The 12,276-nt window shown below is 42.8% G+C and overlaps 1 long non-coding RNA gene across 5 annotated transcripts in view; it reads right to left on the bottom strand.

Moving 5' to 3' along the window:
* The window catches only part of LOC125921170 (uncharacterized), a 33,330-nt gene that overhangs the window by 3,239 nt on the left and 17,815 nt on the right, over window positions 1-12,276 (bottom strand). The window contains exon 4 of one of the 5 annotated variants that reach the window (XR_007457325.1): window positions 10,957-11,861. The exons of the other annotated variants lie outside the window; for them this stretch is intronic. This is a non-coding gene — a long non-coding RNA (uncharacterized LOC125921170). The remainder of the gene's footprint in view (window positions 1-10,956; window positions 11,862-12,276) is intronic. 5 annotated transcript variants of the gene reach the window in all.

The raw sequence follows: 12,276 nt of genomic DNA, 5'->3' as shown, positions 1-12,276 counted from the left end.
TTGGGAAGAGATTTACAGGCTACTGACCCTCCAGGTCAGTTATGTAACAGCTGCCCACTCCACTTGGTGGTCAAAATATGAAACATCCATGATCAGAGAACCAAACTCTCACTTTCAAAATATTCTTTTCTTCTTCCCACTCAATAGATGTGCTGGATTTTATGAAGGAAGTCTGGAAGGACCTTTGAATATATTGACATTGTATGCAAAATGTTGTTCTTATGTCCTGAGTATGGGCAGAAGATCATAGGTTTTATCAGATTTCAGAGGATATTTCATATTTTATTTATATTTCATATTATATATAAATAAATATTTCATATATATGAATATGTATATATATATGCATGCACACATATCCTGTTGGTTCTCTATATATGTTGTAATTTGTAGAGATGAAGATAGATAGATAGATTTAGAAGTAAGGAGGGAGAAAGGGGAAGAGAAAGAGAGATTTTAAGGAATTCATTTTTGTCACTGTGGAGGCTTAGTGAATCCAAAATCTAATGGGATAGGCTGGCAGGCTGGAGACTCAGGGAAGAGTTGTAGTTCAAACCCAAAGGCAGTCTGTGGGCAGAATTTCTTCTTTCTTGGGGAAGGTAAGTCTTTGCTTTATTTTAAAAAAAAATTTTTTTAACGTTTATTTATTTTTGAGACAGAGAGACACAGAGCATGAACGGGGGAGGGGCAGAGAGAGAGGGAGACACAGAATTGGAAGCAGGCTCCAGGCTCTGAGCCATCAGCCCAGAGCCCGACGCAGGGCTCGAACTCACGGACCGCGAGAGTGCCCAGGCGCCCCAAGTCTTTGCTTTATTAAAGTCTTCAACTGACTAGACCTTCAACTGCCTAGATTAGGCTCACTTACGTTATGGAGAGCAATCTACTTTACTCAAAGTCTACCAATTTAAGTGTTGATTTTATGCATAACACCTTCAGAGAAACATTCAGAATAATTGGCCATTCAGTCAATATTGGGCACCAAGGCCTGGCCAATTAACCATCACAGTAATATAAAACAGAAAATAGCCCATTGGCATGAAAAGCAGGAACAGAGAACAAAAAGAAACCTTTGAAAACATCTAGTCTGCCCTTCCCCACCTTGCAGGTAAGAAAACCAAGGCTCAGAGATTACACATCTCTTTAGCCAGAACGCTGGAGCTAGATCACAGGTCTCTGACTCTATGGCTGCCTAATTCATGTTGATTAATTCAACATGAGATACAATGTAATGCCCTTCTATGAAAATCAGGCAGGGTCAAGTTTAGATTTGGGTTATTTGTGTGGCAGTTACAAAGCACATTGCAACTAGACCCAAGTTTCCTTCTTAACACGATATAAAAAAATATTTGTGACAATAACAACATAAGTGGGATGGAGCGCATTAGGAAAAGAATTTTTGGTATACTATTGAAGCTAAATCAATATTAATTCAGCCCAGATTGTTATACATTTAAGATGTTAACTGCAACCTGCCTTTTCTGAGGTTGCCCAAGCCATGCATTTGGTCTAAATGTAAAATAAAAAATTGAATGTTTCAGTGGGAAATGATGCCTTGTCTAAGGCACAGCCTTCTGGGTTGTCTGATTCTGATTCCATGGGAGGTATTTCACTCAGAAAATTGTAGATAACTGATAGCAATGCAAAATAATTCTTGTCTATAAACATGCAAATGGATTTTGTAGATAACTCAGAAAATTGTAGATAACTGATAGCAATGCAAAATAATTCTTGTCTATAAACATGCAAATGGATTTTGTCCAGGAGAGGGACCAGCCTCCAAGAAAAGGGTTTTGCCTCCATTTGCACATTAATTTCAACATTCTTTTACTTTATATAAATTTGGAGCAGAAATTTGTGCTTCTTTGACTTCTTTAATCCAGTTATAACATCTGCCTGGTTCTCTCACTTAATTAATGAGTCAAATAAAATCTTTAACACATGTTCATTTTATGGCTCTATGAGAGACATAATTTTGCCCTTTTTGGGGAAAATTATCCTTTAATGAATGTCATGTCTTTTCCAGCACATAAAAAGGATGCTCTGCTGGAGGAAAATCAACCCTCTGCACAGTATCCATTCAGCTCCATTCTGCTCTAAATTCTCACATTGAAAAAAAAATGTTCAATTAGGGTTTCACAGAGTTTGCCGCATTAAAATCTGGGAAAAAAATAGAAGTGGAAATGGAGATGCTGGCAGCAAAAGAAAATAGGTTGGGGAAGAGATGGACGAGCACACGGATTTCTTAACCACTTGGTAAAGGATCTGGGAAATTAGGCAAGCCTGGGAGAAGGTAGATAGAGGAAAATAGGATAAATAGTGGCTCAGAGCAATTGCCTGTGAGATCCGCCCAAACCATCAGTTATCCTACTAAAGAGCTGCTTTCCTCCACCCCCACACTCCACATAAACTTCCAAAATGGGTTATTAGCAAATGTTTGAAGCTCCATTCATCTCAAAACGCTTTAGTCTGCACCAAAGTCTGGGCTCCACCCCTCCTAGGAAACAGCTAGGGAGCATCTGGGTGGGAAGTGTTCAAGAAGAGGACTGAAAGGTGGAAAAGGAAGGGACTCAGGCAAATCTCTGTTCTGAGGTCAGTTCTGAGGTCTTTTCATCCTCCTCTGTTTACTCTGTAGCGTGGGTCCCCCAAAGCCTTATATGCATGTTGGGTTAAGGAGAGAGAGGCAAATGGATGTGCAGGACCTACTCCCCAAGCTAAACCTGGGACCCTCAGCTCTGCTTTGCCCAGGGAGTCTGAACTGCTTCCATGATGTCTCTGCTCCGGAAGTTCTCCTATTGTGTTTGTCTCTGAGCTCCCAGCTTCTGGATGGCTTTGCTGGATATCTGTCGCCATGGCTACTACTTTTTCTAACAATGACTCCACCATCAGCTCCGTTATCTGTTTGGCTACTTGTTTGTGGGTCTGTCTGGCTGCTCATTCCTTCCAGACAGTAGAGCTTTCATTTGACTCCAAAGGATGCCTCACTCCTTAACTCCTCACCACCCTCTCTGATGAGGAATATGGGAGAAGCTCCTGGGGGTTGAGCCACAGTTTACTTTTCTTACTCTATCCCCTAAGTCCTCATCTCTAGTCCAGATCCTCATCATCTCTCTTCTGGGGCGTGTAACAATATTCTAAGCAAATTGCATTAACTTGTGGAAATAAAGGGATCCCAAAGTGTTGATGGTTTAGCACAATACAAATTTCTTTCTTGTTACAAGGTTGATGGGGAAGCTTTCTCTGGCACAATATTTCAAAGACATTGAGTGATGTAAACTTATCTGTGTTCAATATGTGGCCCTCAAGGGCTCTCTGGGTATGAACACTCCAGTTTTCAGAAAAGGGGAACAAGAATGGAAAAACATGCATGGGAGTCCTTTCTGTGTCAGGAATGGAGAAGGCACACCTCCTGTCTGCCCTCATTCTCTCAGAATAAACAGTCATGTGGCCACACCTAAGTTCAAGTAAGTCTGGGAAACAGACCAAGTGTGTGCCCAGAGAAGGAGAGAGGGGTGGCAGTCGGGGGGTGGCAGTGGTGGTCTCCACCATGAAGTTTCCTGCCTCCAGTCCTTTGTACCAACCCCTTTTTGAGAGGTTGAACATGCAGAGTCCCACAACTAGTGAGTAGTAAAGCCATCATCAAGCCCCAGGTTGGTGGACTCTGAATCCCCATGCTTCTGCTAAACCTCTCAGCCTCCCATAGCAGCTTTCCCTCCCATCCCATCTTCACCTCTTCCTTGTTTTCCTCTTTTTTTCTTTAAAGTTTATTTATTTATTTTGAGAAAGAGAGAGGGAGCCAGAGAATCTAAAGCAGGATCTGCACTGTCAGCAGAGAGACTGACATGTGGCTTGAACTCATGAACCATGAGATCATGACCTAAGCCCAAATCAAGAGTTGGATGCTTCATCTTAATGACTGAGCCACCCAGGCACCCCACCCCCCTTTCTTTCTTCTTTAAATCTCACTACATTCCCCAGAGTGGGGAGACATAATAAGGGACATAATACATTCTTCCTCCTTCACTCAACAGAAGCTTGGTGTGGGTATGAAAATCTTTTTTCTTTCCCACAGCTTCTCAGCTGCTTCCTTCCCAGGCCTCTTTCCACGGTTTCACCACTGTGTTCTCAGCTTTGCGAACCCCAAGTATAGCTCTACCCCAGGGAACTGCTAGAATGATCTGCCCATCATCTGTCCCCTTCGAGGACCAGGCGTCTCCCTCCTCTGTTACTGCTTGCCTCTGCTCTTCCCCAGCTTCTGGTTTGTTGGTCAAAGCCAGTCACAAGGCCAGTCCAGATTTCATGTGTTCATGTAGGAATGAAAGTAGACTCCACCTCTTGATGTCAGCAGTGGCAAAGAATTTGTAGCTACCTTTAATCAGCCACAAATGCAATAAAAATGAATGATAATAAACATTTGCATAGTGCTTTGGAATTATGGCATTTTTTAATACACATTGTCTCATTTGAAAAGGATAGTCTTTATTTTTTCTCCTTTTTCCACATGGGAAAAAAACCATGACATGGTGGAATTAAGTGTCTTACCCAATGTCACTTGTCTAGGAAGTGACAGAAAAGGGGCTTGTATGAGGTCTCCTGGCTGTTTATCTCATGCTTTCCCCCATACTTCTCACTGCCTAGTTCTAGCCATAAGGGAACATGCAAGAGAAGCCTTTTATTTCCCATTTGCATTTATTGTAGCAACCTCAAATAAAAATGCTAAACAGCTAGTGAAAGAGTGAAGAGCTATGAAAAGTAGACTGAGCAAACAGATGGACTGAAACACATATTTATGACCCTAAATTGTGACTTCTAGGCTTCACTGAAACTATGTTGAATGTTAAGTAAGAGGCAAAGCCCCAAGCAAGCTATTAACCACCCTGTGCTATGTATATGGCTTACATTTATCAAAGAAATGATTACAGACATTTCAACGATGGAATCTTACAGGAGAGGAAGGGTGGATCTGGGCAAGGTGTCCCTTGAGCTGATGACCCACCAAATTAGGTGCAAGCATATAAATCTCGGTTTGTTATTCTGAAATAGCATCTTAGTGCCAGGATGGGGCCATGCTAACCACTTTAGCTGACAGAGAGAAAAGAAAGAATACACGAGGAAGGACGTGAAGGAGGCAGGAAGAGACAGTGAGGCAGCTTAGAGAAGTCCAGATCTCACTGAGCTAGCCACTCATTCTGCCCTTCCCTCAGCCATAGTGAGGACATAGCTCTGCAAAAGGCTGCCCTGGACAGTTGAGCAGGTTGTTCTGTAGAAGGGCACCCAGCAGAGGGTTAAGTGGTAGCCGAAATCCCGCCTGCACTCCACTTGCCAACTATGCATTGTGGGAATGTTGTGCCTACTCAGAGTGGGAAAGGAGAGGTCCCTGTTTAACTCAAAAGGTATGTCTCTTTCCCAGTATCATGTACTTGGAGGATGTCTTTTTCTAGTTTGCCACAAATGTGCCTTATATGCTACCAGAAGCCCTGCCCCAGCAGCAGATGAGCTGCTTACTGCAAAGTAGCCTTTGATTCCATGAATTAAAAGGCCATGCTCCAGTGATGCTCTTTCGGAAACCTGTCATCTTTGACCTTGACTCTCATAAGAATCACAGTGACCTCACAGCATGAAAACTGCATAGACTGTATGGGGTTATTCCATTGGCTTTTCCATGGGCCAATGGACAGGTCACTTAGGTTTTCTGTTTCTCTCCTTCCTGTCTCTGAAATGAAGAAGTTGAATCAAGCGACACTGGTATCCCTTCCTGGTTATAACATGTTGTGGCTCAGAATTCTGTCAACGGCAACAAGTCTGGGAGTGGGTCAGACTTGAAAGTCCAGTCTGGGCTTTTCTCTGGATAACTTTACTTATCTTCTTCTGTTTGGTCATTTTGTTAGTCTTGACTAACACTGTGCTCAGAGGACTATAGGTATCCAGAGAAAAGAGATTGCAGTTTGAGATAAAGTCTACTAAATACTAGCAAACAGTAAGCCTTTTCCTCTCTCTGTTCCTCAGTTCACTTGTTGGTCCAAATGCATGCATATACATGTATGTACACACACCCATGCGTGCATGCACACATGCATGCACATGCATACACATGCTGAGCTTGGCATGGGCTTCCCTCATTTCAAAGCATAAACAATAAGCGAGCATGTCCCGCATATAATCATTTAATGCACTCTAATCTGTTTCTCTAAAACCCAGAAGCAACTAAAGTGCAGACAATCCCTGCCCAGGGCATTCTATTCACATATTTCCATGCACGATTTTGGAAGGAAGTAGTTCATATTGATAAACGAGTTGGTTTGCCTCCATCGCTTTTTCCTCACAGTAAGTACTATCAAAAACCTCATAAATCATTCCAAACCTCCCAGGCTCGTCTTTGTATCACAAAGGAAGCCCTGCACCACTCCGAAGCCTTCTATTTATCTTGCATACACTGTGTGCATTTCCATTATTTATATTTTTTCCAAAAAGCAACGATTCCCCAGCTACCTGAGACAGACATTTTATTCTTTGTGCTATAAGGAGTGGGAGAGAGAAGAGTAGAGGTGGAGAAGCAGGCGGAGAAAGCCAGACTTGGATTCTGAAATGCATGACAATGAGGGAGAGAGAAAATTTGGAGGCAGGGAAGATAAAGCAATTTGATTAATACTGATTAAACGCTTATCCAGTACTGAGTGTGCCACTGCCTGCTAGAATGACTACCTGGTTGTGCCATGGGCACATGATAATCACAAAGTCCCAGATTGAGCTTGTTACCTGCTACTGTTGTGCCCCTCCCCTCCCCCCATTGTGAAGGATACCACCATCCATGCAGGGATTTTCACGTATTATCTCATTCAACCCTCGTATCTTTTCGTCAACTAGAAATTATCACTCTTGGTTAACAGATGAGAACACTGAGTTTCAGAGAGGAAAAGGGTGATAGGGTGCTAGAGTTTCCATAACAAAATACTACAGACTGGGTGGATTAAACAACAGAAATTATTTTCTCACAGTTCTGGAGGCTGAGAAGTCCAAAATCAATGTGGTAGTAAGCTTGGTTTCTCCTGAGATCTCTCTCCTTGCTTCAAACATGACCTTGTCTCTATGCACCTGAATCCCTCGTATCACCTGTTCTTAAAGAGACATCTGTCTCATTGGATTATGTCCAGCCACAGAAATGTATTTGATTTTAATTACCTCTTTAAAGGTTCTATCTCCAAATAGTCATATTGTAAGGTAGTGGGGGTTAGGACTTCAACATATGAATTTAGGGAGACATGATTCAGTCCGTAATGCCGAAGGACACACTCAGCACGATTCCAAAACATCTTTTTCTGCTCTCCTTTACTTACTTTTCAGAATAGATGTAGATGGTAAATTGAGAGGAGGGGAGACTTCAGGGCTTGGAGGATTCGGTGTGATAGGCATGTCATACTCAGGTCTGCATTCAGTGGCCACAGTTCATTCAATCGGCCGCTGATATTCGCTAAGTGCCTATCGTAGTCCAGGTACTTTTTCTAGGTGTAGGCAATATAAAAGTGAGCAAAAGAAACCGAGTCGTTGCACATTGACAGTGCAATCCGTACTCAAAGTATTAAACGCACAAGTAAATGAAAAATGTACACTAACGTTCAAATAAATCACCCTTGGGGTGAGCTGTGTGGAGCAGAAGCTGAGGTCTGTGGTGTCATGGGAGTGTGGCCGCGGGGCAAGCCCAGTCTGGGAGGATGCAGTGGCTGCTTGTGGTGCCTTGTGGCTCCCCTGCAGGGCAGGTCGCTGGATCCCCAGTCCTGTGGCTGGCTTTCTGCTGAGTCTTTCTGCAGGAATTGCCATCAGTCACAGAAAGTCTTCTCACACAAGGTACCCCATCCCACATTCAACGACTGATCCGTGTTGGGAGGAAGGGGTGGTTGGGTCTCAAGAACTGACCTCCTCTCCTTACCTCCTGATGCTCAAGATAGGACACCTCCAAAGGACTGTCCCAGCTCCAGAGTGACTTTGGAATTAGCCGAGCTCTCAATTGCAAATGCCTCACGGTTCAGCTCCTCCCCCTGTCCAGTCTCCTTCTGCCACTCCTAACGGGGGTTGATTCCCAAGGACTCCCCAGTACACTTGCTTAATGCAAACTTTCATTTCAGATTCTGTTTTTCTGGGAATTCAGGATCAGTTTGCCGGCGCTACCATAACAAAGTACCCCTGAGTGGCTTTAACAGAAGTTTATTGCCTCATAGTTCTGGAGGCGGGAAGGCTGAACTCAAGCTGTCTAAAGTGTTGGTTTCTTCTGAGGCATCAGAAGAGCATCTGAGGGCGTCTCTCCTTCGCTTGCAGATGGCCACCTTCTTATTTCTCTTCGTATCATCTTCTCTTTGTGTGGCCCCTTTTTATAAGGACACCAGTCATACTGGATTGAGGCCCACCCCTAAAGACCTCATTTTAACTTGATTACCTTTGTCAAAACACTTATCTCTAAATAAGATGAGATTCTGAGGTACTGGCAGTTAGGACTTCAACATATGAATTGGGGAGGGGGGGCACAGATCGACCCATAACATTGCCTAACTCGGAAGAGTTTTCTGGGAAGCAGCATTTGAAGAATGGGTTGTGTGGGTAAAGATAGGGGCAGTGAACAAGGATTGTGAGAGGAGTCCCAGGGAGAGGGAATATTCTAAGTAAAGACAAGAGGGGGGTGGGAGTGGGACACAGCCAAACACATACACTTCATGCTGAGGAACTTGAGGCTGCAGGAAGGGTCCTGACCATTCACACACAAGCCATTCACTGCCCATCCCAGCAGGAGCTGACTGCCAGGGTAATACTCAACAGAGTATCCCGGGGCTTGCCAAGTAAAGATGTTGCTCCTTGAAGATTGTAGATTTGCTTCTGTGTGCATCATGACTTAGGCAATAGCTGGGTTTGGCTGGACCAGAAGAAGTGAGATTTAGGTTGGAGTCAAAATATATACCAAAAGGATCTTCGAACTCTATGAATGAGTAGAGTCAGGCAAGGAGAGAAGCTGCCATGAGAGCACAGTCAGAGTGGAGAGCAGTACTTAGAGAAGAAGCTGGACAAACGGGACTATTTATAACTAAGGCTGAGGATGCCTGGGGTTCCCCCCACCAAGCCCTGAAAGGAGAAAGAAGCGGAGGAGGAGGGATTAAGCCAGATTACCTCTACTTGACAGTTTTGCCTTCTCCTGATACCCACTGAAAGACACTGGCTACAAGATAAGGACTTTTCACCATTAGGTAATATGGAATAAACTGTCAGAAGAGGCCAGACCAAAACTACCCAAATAAGAACAACACCAAGCAGAGGGGTGGGGGTGGGGTGGGAGGGACTCAATCTTAGCTTTATTCTATTCTGAGCCTTTGGTACACAACACAGAGTCTGCACATGGTAGGAATATGAGGGATACTTGAATATTTGTCTCTTTTCGGGCACGTAAGAGGACATCCCAAGGATACCAAGAGTTTCCAGGTGAATCCTCTGAGGCTGTCCCCAGACTGGGAGACCTTGCCCTGGAAAGGGGGAGACTATCACAGTTTACTTCATTTTCAGGTCTTTTCAATGCCAATTTCGTTTTTGATAATTTATGGCTGCCTGAGGCTTTTCAGTAAGGAGACTGAGATCGCATAGTACACAGATCTTGGAGTTTAATAGCTCTTCTCCAAGAATGAAATCATATTCTTTCTAAAAATTATCTAAAATACTTGGCTTAATTACACAAGGAGAGCATGCTCCCTGGGAAGATGTGGATATTTTTAGAGCATGTGTTTTGAATTTTATATTTTTGGTTCTATTTACCTGGCTAAGTCACATTTTTAACTTTCCTTACCTTCTACCTCTAAACCTTAGGTTTCTTGTTTCTTGGAGGAGGTTTGCTTAGAAGAGTACACAGAATGCAAATATTCCCATCATTAAACTGCTACACTATTTATCAGACCCACTGTTTGCTGGGTTTTGTATTGAGTGGCATCATAACATCGAGAAATTGTCAGGCCAGCTGAATTCTTCACCCCAAAAGGCAGCTCTGAGTAAATAAAGTATAAAGACACCGCTGGAGGCCTGTAGAATGTTTTTTGCCTTTCCTTTAACAGAGGGCTTTCGGCAACTCTAATAAGAGAGCAGAGAGAGAGGTCGGGCCTCCCCAAGGTCTTCTGGGGGAGAAAGTCTGGCAGAAGTAGGAGCTGCTGAGAGCTCACAGAAAGTGGCAGAGGTGAGTGAAAGACTAAGGGTGCAGATGAACAGATTGCCCAGACCTGAGAACATGGATTGAGGAAGAAGCATGCCGGAGATTTTTTACTGGATGTTAGCCATTGACAATTTCACCTTGTTGAGTGCTGGATATTTTTGTATTCCTATAAGAATTTGTGGGATTTGTTCTGGGACAGGAGCAAGTTACCTAGAACTAGTTTGATCTTTCTGGGCCTTGATTTTAAGGTATTTTAGGTGGGATTATGGCAGCATTTATTCCAGAACTAATTTTCCTCCTCTCTTGAGGCAAATACTTCTTCAGTACTCAGATGCCTTGTGGATTTTGAGGTTTTCCACTCTAGCCAGTGGGATCAGACACTATTTCCTGCTCTATGGAAGCCCCAGCTGTGTTTTCTTTCACGCTTTTGGTTGGCTCATTTACTGGCCCAGAATTTCCTCTCCTACATGTGCCAATCAGCAGGAAGCTGAAGACCATCTATAGACACCTAGAGGTCTCAGTGAGTGCAACTTTCTCCTCTCTGCCACTCTGCCCTGAAAACCCTAGCTGCCTTTGCAACCCAAGACTCCCCACCACATATCCTCAACTCAGAGAGGCTACAGGACACCTGCATTTCACCTTCCTATACCATAGCTTGACCATCCTCTCCAATAAGCTGGGCAATCATAGCACTTCCTGTCCTTCCTTACTGATGTCCATTGTCTTGGTTGTGTCATATATTTTGTCCAGGCTCCTTTTTTTTCAGGTGGAAATGTAAATCTTACCCTTATTACTCCATCTTTGGCTGGAGTGGAAGTCAGCTCTATGTTCATTTGCTTTTATGAGGAAGTCCTGAGCCAGCTTAGGTCACCCTGTCTTGACAAAATTCCACAGCAGACTTCATTTCTTCACATTGCCTGATCATTCTGTTTAGTTAATAAACAGAAAAGAGTCCACAGGATCTCTGCTGATTAACTTTTCTGTTCATGGTGATACTCTTTCTGAAAAAAATCAGTGCTAGCTAGTAGTGTTTAAGTAATAAAACAGAGACAGACTAAAGTGTCTTTAGTTAGACAAACGTCTAACTGCATCTTCCACTGATGCTTCCACTGATGCTGTCAGCAAAACAGCAAGGGTGACAGATGAGATATGTTAAGAAAGAGACTTTCAATTTATATTATGCCTACCTCTGTACTCTGTACTCTGTTACAAGGAGAATGCATTTTCTTGTAATTTAAAAAAAGAACTGGAAATAATAAAGGACACAATAAATGGCAGTAATATCTGATCAACAAGACCATTGTATTAATTAAAACGATATGCATGCTCTTAAAGATGGAGTTATAATTTAGTCCATCTTTCCACCATTCCAAGTACGGAGCAATCATATTCTAAATAGCCAATTCACAGATAATACAATCTGTCTTCTACAAAGGTCCAGTTTGCTGTCTTTCTTTTCTGCAAAACCTTGGGAGCATTCCTAAGGGCCCAGTAGGGTTCTGCAAGAATAGTTTGGAATTCCTTAAATGTACATGGACACTGAAGTATAGATTTCCACTGAACGACCTTTGATTGGGCAAACCTCAAAAATGTTGCTGAAGGAAAAATTTAGGCCATCTTTAAAATGGATGGGTACATGGATTCATGATGTAACTTGTTGAGGAGAGATGAGGGAAGGAAGATATAAAGCCTAGTTAGAAAGAAAAAAAGTCAACTTGGTGATTAATATTTACTGCATGCATGCAATTAACCCTAAACTACCCATTACCTCTAATTCTTTGAATTTCTGGGTCATATCTCATTTTGGTTTTTTCTGTACCTCAACTCCTTCCATAATCTTTGAACAGGTATCATAAGCAGGTTTATAGCACATTTATTACTTTTCCTTGTTCCTATGGGCAAAGATTGCTAATCTATCGTGGTACTCTTTCTATCTGACCCTGAAAATGGCCCCAGAATCCTTCTCAACACAACAGTCTGGGCAGCCAGAAAATTCAGTCATAGTTGGCATAAAATCCAAAACTTCTTTCCCATCCTATGAAGTTTTCAAAGTTCATTTAGAAGACTCATCCAATAACCTAGCCCTGCAATTCTTATACCTCCTT

Source organism: Panthera uncia, chromosome C2 (genome assembly GCF_023721935.1).
Source record: "Panthera uncia isolate 11264 chromosome C2, Puncia_PCG_1.0, whole genome shotgun sequence".
Taxonomy (NCBI): Eukaryota; Metazoa; Chordata; class Mammalia; order Carnivora; family Felidae; genus Panthera; species Panthera uncia.
The sequence above is the reverse complement of the archived record's forward strand: the minus strand, read 5'-3'. Positions and strand labels throughout refer to the sequence as shown.